This window comes from Cheilinus undulatus, linkage group 4 (genome assembly GCF_018320785.1).
Source record: "Cheilinus undulatus linkage group 4, ASM1832078v1, whole genome shotgun sequence".
In the NCBI taxonomy this organism is placed as follows: domain Eukaryota; kingdom Metazoa; phylum Chordata; class Actinopteri; order Labriformes; family Labridae; genus Cheilinus; species Cheilinus undulatus.
Window position 1 is genome coordinate 35,125,427 of NC_054868.1, and position 8,592 is coordinate 35,134,018.

An 8,592-nucleotide genomic window follows, 5' to 3' on the forward strand; every position below is an offset into this window, starting at 1 on the left:
CTGAGGTTTGTTCAGCTGCTGCACAAGTTTGGGATGCATTAATCCTTCTCGCAACACAATGCCACACTGTGTTATTTTGTTAAATTCATGTGGATCAACATAGTAACAACAAATAATTTCAGTTTTATCTGTTTTTTTTGTACTACCGCAAGAAAATTAGTATTACATTTCATGAGAAGGCCAAAATTTTACCCACATTCCGTTGAGGAATGTTAAAACTTCAGTTTCCAGCTTCTGAAAAACGCATCTTGTTCGAGCACCCTCTGTTACAGCGACCTGCTTGTGTCTCACTTAGCTTTAAAAATAATGTGTTATGAATTACTGAAAAATTAATTTACATTTATAATCACAAATATGTTCAAGTTAAGTCATCAAAACAGGGCTTATACTCAGAAAAATGGGAACGCAGCATGTGGAAAAATGTTGAAAATGATTAAAATGTTAAAAAAAATTAATCCCAGTGCTCTTCAGTATAGGGATTTAAGAGTTATTACAGACGTCGACACCACTCAAATGGATATAGTTGATAAAAAGTCTTCATTTCATCAGGGCTAAAGACTTAAAAACATGCCAGCATGCCATTTTCACACTTGCACTCGTGAAAATCCTCTCACCCTGAGCTGCTTGTTCACACTTGTACCTACAACAGGATATTTTCCAAGTCAAGGCCTTTTTACATTAAAGGTCTATGCGCACAGTTATTTTTTTCGCATGCATTTTTCCAGATCCGTAATCCCAACAAAAAGGGCACTCTAGCCTTGCATACTGAGTCTACTGTGTTTTAGTTGCATTCACTGTGAAAATTCGCCAAATTGTTTTGTACTGCAAAGAGTGAAAAAAGGAAATAGTTCACCCCTTAAAAAATACTCTGTTCATCCACCAGAACAGAGAGCATATGGCACCAGCTCGTACATCATTGTGCTGTGATGTGAAAAAAAAACAGCCTCTGTGTGCAGAGGCCTTGAGTCCATTTTATTCTTGAGTGTTTTTTGGATTCTTAAACCGATAAACATTAAACACACAAAACTGGCACACTGAGGCAGATTAGTTTAACTCTCTATTTACAGTTAAAAAATGCAGTAAAAAGAGCAGTGACCTCAACCCCATCAAGCACCTTTGGGATGAATTGGAATGGAGATTGCGTGCCAAGCATCTGGTCCAACATCAGTGCCTGACCTCATAAATCTACAGAATGAATGGGCATAAATTCCCTCAGAAACACTCCAAAATCTTGTGGAAAGCCTTTCAAGAAGATTGGAGTCTGTTATAGCTGCAAAAAGGAGCCTAACTCCATATTTAAGTATTTGAATACAATGTCATAACAGTCCCTGTTGGTGCAATGGTCAGGTGGCTGAATACTTTCTTGTATATAGTGTAAATCCCATGCAGTGGCTATGTGAAACAGTCTATCTGGCATGTCGGTACAGTGGGGAAAAAGTCTGGGTGAAAGGTTTGGCTGTTGGCATTCACACATGTAGCTAACATCTAGAAAAATTCAGATCATTTTCATGAGTTTTCTGTTATTATGAAAGAACTTTAAGACCTATTTAACAGCAACACACCGACTTTAAAGAATTTATTTTGAAAAGGTGACAGCAGATTTGGTAGGTGGACAATATTTATGTGGTTTAAAATGGTTATGTCTCAGTGTCATATTGAAAAATGTCAACAAAGAACAAACACAAGTGAAGACAGTTAGACATCATTCATCCAAGCTTACTATAAACATTTGTCTTTATTGTGTTTTTAAATGTAAACGTACTGTATCTTTTGCATGTTACTATGAATTCTTAAGGAGACAAATGGTTAACTTTTTATTTTTACAAGGGTAGATCTTTTTCTGTCACTACATGCTCAAACTTTCTTTAACATTTTAACATCGTCCCTTCATTTCAATAGTTATTTCATTTGTTTTTCTCTGTGCTGTTTTGGCTCCTGATGCCACAGGCTGCTTTCATGGACCCTGTAGCCCCTGTGCTGCAGCTGAAAGCGGGCCGTCCCAGTGTGGACGTTTGTTAAAGCTAACAGGGTAATGAATTTTAAACTGCTATAGTAACAGCTCTTAGACATGTGCTTTTAGTGTGTGAGCATGGGTGAGTGGGTGGGCGTGTGTATGTGTGCGGTTGGGATTTGCGGTTGTGTCTGTGTCCATGTATTTTCTATGAATGTAGGGGATATGTGCATAGATGGGGGAGGGGGCTGGGAGTCAGCCTCTGTGTACGTGTGAGTGTATGTGCTGAGGATAAAGACCTAGCAAACCAGCCGGGCTTAGTTGACAGGTGACAAGGGTTGTTTTCAATGGGGATTTTGTAATACCAACAGTGAGGAAAAAGCCGGGGTACCAAGGGACTTGTGAAAAGAGAGAAAGAGGACTTTTCTTCTGGCAGTGACGGAGGAGAGAATAGGCCGTGAAGGCTTCGGGGGACTTAAGGATCCCACTAATCAAACTGCTCCACCGTCTAGCGCACTCATTTTTATTCAAAACGTAGAAATGCTAAATCATTCCAATCGGATTGATCCCTGTGTCAGCGCCTGTGTGGTATTTTTATTCTCCTCTCTCTGCCGTGTCCTCAACTTTGACATATCAGTCAAGCAAGGACAGAGCAGTTACAAAGAGTACTGATCCGGGGCCAGCCTAATAGTTAAGGAGTGGCATTTTAAATGTTGTTTGTAAATTTGCATTGATTAGCAGGGCCCTCTTGAACAAACTGCTTCAACACACTTCTTCTTCAGAGGAGTGTATGTTAAGTTTTAGCCCCAACACGTTATTTTCCAGTGCATTGTTACTCCTATTATAGAATTAAGAGTTTGGCATTAAAGCTTGAGTATGTAACATTCAATGAGAACCGTGTAGAATCAACTCTACTCCCCCTCCCTTCCTGTTCTTCTCCGTGTTTCTGCTCCGTAGCTCCGCCCCTCTTCTCACATACCTCCTCGCGAATGTGCATGTCCGCTGAATCGAATACTGATGGTGGCAAAGTTATTTTGCTCTGCTTTTCCACTGAAATCAATCGCCAAATTACAGGTTAGACAATACTTTGTCTCAGCATGAACAAATTCTACATAGGACCAAACACCGCTGGTAACGCCGCTATTGTATCAACTTCTCACTGAGCTGAGGTGCAAGCAGACCTACTACAGTGGCCAATAGGAGTGCTCCCTCTGTCCTGAGCCATGATTGGCTGCAAGTTCTAGCCTCCTCATTGGCTGGAGCATCATCCCTTGCTGGTTTCGGTCAAGTGAGAGTGCAGCGCAAGGAGGCGTTACAGAAGTGTGTTATTCTTATAGATGGCTTCAATAACAAGACCTTGACGGATTGTGTTGTTTTTGTGGGCATACAACACTAAAAATCAATCGCTTACTGCAGCTTTAATCAAAAGAGTGTGGATCAACAGATGCATCAGTCTTTAGAAATTGCCTCAGGGCTCCAAAAAAAGGCCAACCCTTAACTTATATTTACCCAGGAAAATTAACGTTGATGGGCACTGATTTCATTGCCCACCGACGGGTGAATAACCCCTTAAGCAGGAGTCATCAACTACATTTGGACAAGGTTCCAGCTTTTTTTTGGGTGGTGGTCTAATAAATTTGTTAAGCACTGTACCTGTTTACGTCTTCACTAATGCATCAATAATGCATTTATAGCTGTATTTATGAATGACATATTAATTGTTTAATGATGCTTTTGACCATAAACTTTGAAGGCAAAGCAACTGATTTCAAAAGTTAAAAAACATTCACTTTAGGAAACTCATGACTTCAATACTTAAAACATCTAGCTGCTCATAGCAAAATCATATAAGATTTATTTTTCATTTATCAAAAAATATTAATTTACTCCTTTTTATTCTTTTGGAGTATTAATTCAAACAGTAGTTTTAATCTCATGCCACATACAGTATCAGAGTCTGTCTGTCGTATTGGTTAGTTTGTCTCTCAGTATTTGATGATGTGTATGTGGGGGTAGCTGTGTTTTTAAATGTGTGTGGTATTTGGGAGGAATAATATCTGCATGTTTAGTCTCGGTGGGTGGGGCTCACATGTTATGGAAATTTCTTCCGCTCTAAGCTGCCACCAAAGCCGTCTACCTATGACAATCAACATACACACTGGAATGTGCCAGTGCCACAAAAATTGGGCAAAAAAAAGATCAAAATTTTAAGTTCATTAAAAGAAAGATATACATATATTCAAGCCCAGTTTTTTTGTCATTCTCCTCTTCATTACATGATCCCTGGGGGACAAGGAGACATGGGGGGGGGGCAATGGCCCAAATAAAGTTCTTTGGTCTGATGAGACCAAAATGGCGCTTTTCATGGGACAAGGCGTAATGTTTGGCGGCCACTGTGAAGAACGGTGGTGGCAGCATCATGCTGTGGGGATGCTTCTCAGCAGCTGGCCCTGGAAGGCTTGTTGAGGTAGAAGGTAAAATGAATGCGGCAAAAACTAGGAGAATCCTGGAGGAAAATATTAATCAGTCTGCAAGAGAACTACAGCTTTGGAGAAGAGTTAGTTTCCAGCAAGACAATGACCTGAAGCATACAAGGATAGCTACACAGAAATGGTTTAAAGACACTGAGGTGAATGTTCTAGAGTGGCGAAGTCAAAGCTCAGGTCTCAATCCAGTAGAGAATTGTGGCTGGACTTGAAAAGGGCTGTTCATGCAGGATCCCAGTGCAACCTGACAGAGCTTGAGCAGTTTTGCAAAGAAGAATGGAGGAAAATTGCAGTGTCCAGATGTACAAGCCTGATTGAGACCTATCAACACAGACTCAGTGCAGCTACTAAATGCTGACATGAAAGGGGTGAAAATCTATGCAGTCACTTATTTTACATTACATATTTAATTCAATTGACATTTCTTCGTAGAAATCTGTTTTCATTTTGGCATTTGTACTTTTTTGGTCAAAAAAGCCAAATTATGTTCATCATGATTGATTTATAAAAATAATTAAAGGGTAAAACATCCAAGGGGGTGAATACTTTTTACTGTACATGCAGTCTGATCTGCTGATCTTGCATGGTATTGGTTTTATCCAACTGATGTAGATAATTTCTTTTGAACGTATCATAATCAAACCTTATGCAGAGTTAAGCCCCCCTGGTGTGCTCTCCTCATGAACTGCTCTAACATCAGAGTGGATTAGAGGCTGCAGTCAACACATAAAATTGGTTAATTGTATCTAAAAGAGACAAGTTTTTCAGGTTAAACACCCCTGCTGTGACCCAGCCTGCCCACTGGAGAACATTTACTCGTGCAAACAGCCCCCCCCCCCCCCCCCCCACTTCCAGCACCACCACTCTGGTGGCTCGTTGCTCCCTGGGACTGAAAAGAGAAGACGCACCGTCTGAACTCTCATCCTCTCTGCCGTCCAACATCCCAGATTAAATCATGGAATCACTGGGTGTTTGTGTGGTCTCCACCCGGCCTGTGAGGAAAAAGGATGGACCCGGGTGGAGGCAGAGAGGAGGGCTCCAGCTCGAGTCAGTGTGTGGGAACCACATAGGGAGAAATCCCCGGCTGATCTCGGACAAGACACTTTGTTTTTCTCCCCTCCCGCTCCCACCCTTTTCCCTCCCTCTCATTCTCTGCATCCATTTTTGGGTTTTCATTTTTATTCATAGGGTGGTCGGGGTGGAGGGAAGAGTGTCAAGAAAGCAGGGGGCAGTTTGTGTGTGTGTAGGAGGAAGGGATTGTTAGTGGGTCCATGCCAGTGGATGTAGGTGCAGGCCTCAGACCAGGCCTGCCAACAATAGCTGCAGTGTTGTTTGGGTAGTTGCGTCCAGGACTCTTGGACATTCTTCCCATGTCAGTATAATCACTACTGGGAGGTAGCTCCATTACGGATTAACATATCATTAATAGTATCCATGACTTTTGTTCAAAGGCTACTTGTGTAATGTTGCCTTGTGGATGACGGCTAATCCGCTGAGCTGCAGCTGTAGGAAAGAAGAGGGGTAGATCCCACCATCACTCTCTCTCTGTCTCACATAGACACACTCACTGCAAACACATATAGAGGCATCTCTCTGTCCAGGCCCACGGGGATCAGGCCTCTGAAAGACAGATACAAACAACAGTCAAATACAAAGTTCCCCCCATAGAGAAAAAGAAACATCCATTCTACACTTCCCAACTGATCCCCTCCTAAAAGCCAAAGACCCCCTCCCCTCCCAACCTCCATGCATCCTCCACCCTTTCTCTCCACCCCTGTCCCTGAGTTGGCTCTCGTCCCCCACTCTTTAGCACGGCCCTCCTCTCTCAGATGGTGGGCCAGATTAGGAGAGGGAACAAAAACAGTTTTCAATGTAAAATGTGCGTCTTGTTAGTCGTCTTTCTCCGCCCGGTGATCTGATGATGGCGAGAGAAAGGCAGAAGCGTAAGCGGTCCATTCACAGAGTTATCTGTGGGTGTCTTCTCCTCCACAAACCAGGGCTTGTTTTTTAATCCTCCCATTTTTTTCAGTCAGATGCTGGATTTCAGCTGAGCCTTAAACACTGCTGAAAACCTATAGACCCAGGTCTCCATGGGAACGCTCAAGTTTGAAATGAATGTGTCATTTTGAGATTCTTTGCAAACTTTCAAGAGAGGGAACAGGAAACTTATTTGAATTTTCTAGTTTTTGAGAAGCTTAAACTTTTAAAATGGCTTTTTGACAGCTTTATTGATAGAAAGGTGCAAAAATAAAACTTTTGATAAGAATGCGGTTAAAAACAGTTGATAAAAGTCGAGTAGTGGATGCAGAAGTTGCATCAGAATCTCCATTAAATCATTTCAGAGCTACTTAGTGATTGTTATCCCTCTGAGACTGACCCATTTGCTTAGAATTTATAATGTACGCAGAGGTTGAGTGTCCACAATTTATTACAAGATCAAATCAGTTTAATAGTTTTTTACCATTAAATGTTCTTTTTCCACAAAGCAAATGTGCACAGAAATTTCTTTCAGAATAGACAATATGTGATGACGGTGAAGGCATTGATGAAAAAACAAATGATGCAAATTTGAATCTGTATCTCCACAGAAAAACAGAGCCATTTATTTGAATGGAGCCCAGCCCCACCTAATGATGCTGGAGTTGGCATGTTGGCAGCTTTAAGAGCAGCAGATTCCTCTGAATGATGCACTTATAAGCAGCTGTTCGTTTTTTTCCAAGCAGCATTAATGTTGGCTTTAAAACAACACTCCTTTGTGTGTGTGTGTTGGTGGTATAACAGGAATAATATCCTGCTGTTAAATCAGGTCATCTCTGATAAATAAAAACAGAAGTTGTGCAGATTTAAAAAACAATCAGGCTGACATATTTAGATAAGTTATTTGGTAGTTCATCAATATGTCTCTTAAAATTCAGAAATTCATCATTCTGAACCCCCAGAAATTACCTTTCACTCTTGCAATAGTCCTACCCTTTATCTCAATATTAATATATATTAATATCTATATATCTCTCGGGAGCTGAGGCAGGTATGTTGACGCTGCCTTAAACTCCACAAACTTATTTATACATTCTGCTTATATGCACAGCTGATATAAACAACTTTTAAATCTGTCATCGTTGATACTGATATCATGCTGATAATATTGTGCATCCCTAGTTAATAAATTTACATTGCAAAGTAAACTTAAAATGAAAACAAGTAATACATGAAAAAATGAAAAGACTTAGAGAATTTATACACAACAAGATTTGAAAGTAAAGACAGAGTTTTCAGACCAGATAGGTCCTTCCAGAGTTTACAAGCCCAGACTACCAAAGCCACTTTGTCTTCAAACAGGCTTCGGACACAATCAGCAAACCCGGATCAGCTGAGCTGAGAGCCACAAAGGGTCAATATATCAGCGATGCATTGAGGGTCCTGGTCATGAACAGCTTTATAACTTAGTTTAATTTAAAAACAAACAAAAAAGGAGAAAAAAGGACATAGTTATTTACTAGAATACATTGCAACAAGTCTGGGATTGAGGATTTGTGATCTTGTTTTCTTAACCAGTCATCCAGCTCCAGCATTTTGTACTGACTGAAGATGGTAAAGGAATATCTGAGATTTACTCATATAGAGAACTACAAAAGTCCAAACAGGGCTAAATAAATGCATGTATAATCTTATGCAAACCATTCAGATACAAACAATGTTGACATTATATTATTTTTAGCCTATTACAAATCACACTCTATCTTCAGGCTGTTTTATCATGACACATTAGATTCCTTTGAAAGCAGGTTAGAAAATAACCTTTTGCACCAGTTTATGGGTAGATCGCACTGCATGTTTTAAGCATGTGAATGTGTGGTGTGCATTTTGTGTACATTTTTATGCAATGTTCTTTCATTTCTGCTCTGAATTTTGTATATCATGTTTTTATGATTGGCATTATTTGATGGTGTTGCGATCAACCTACCTGTGATGAAGTACATTGTGTTGCCTTGTGTATTAAATGTGCTAGATAAAAAAAAAAACAGTTTGATTTGAGGTACAGGTGTAATCATTTTCTAGCTGTTATTGCAATATCATTTTATATATTATTTAACAAACATGCATAATTAATTCTATAATATAATCAACACAATATTAGAGAGATTAGACATGAAC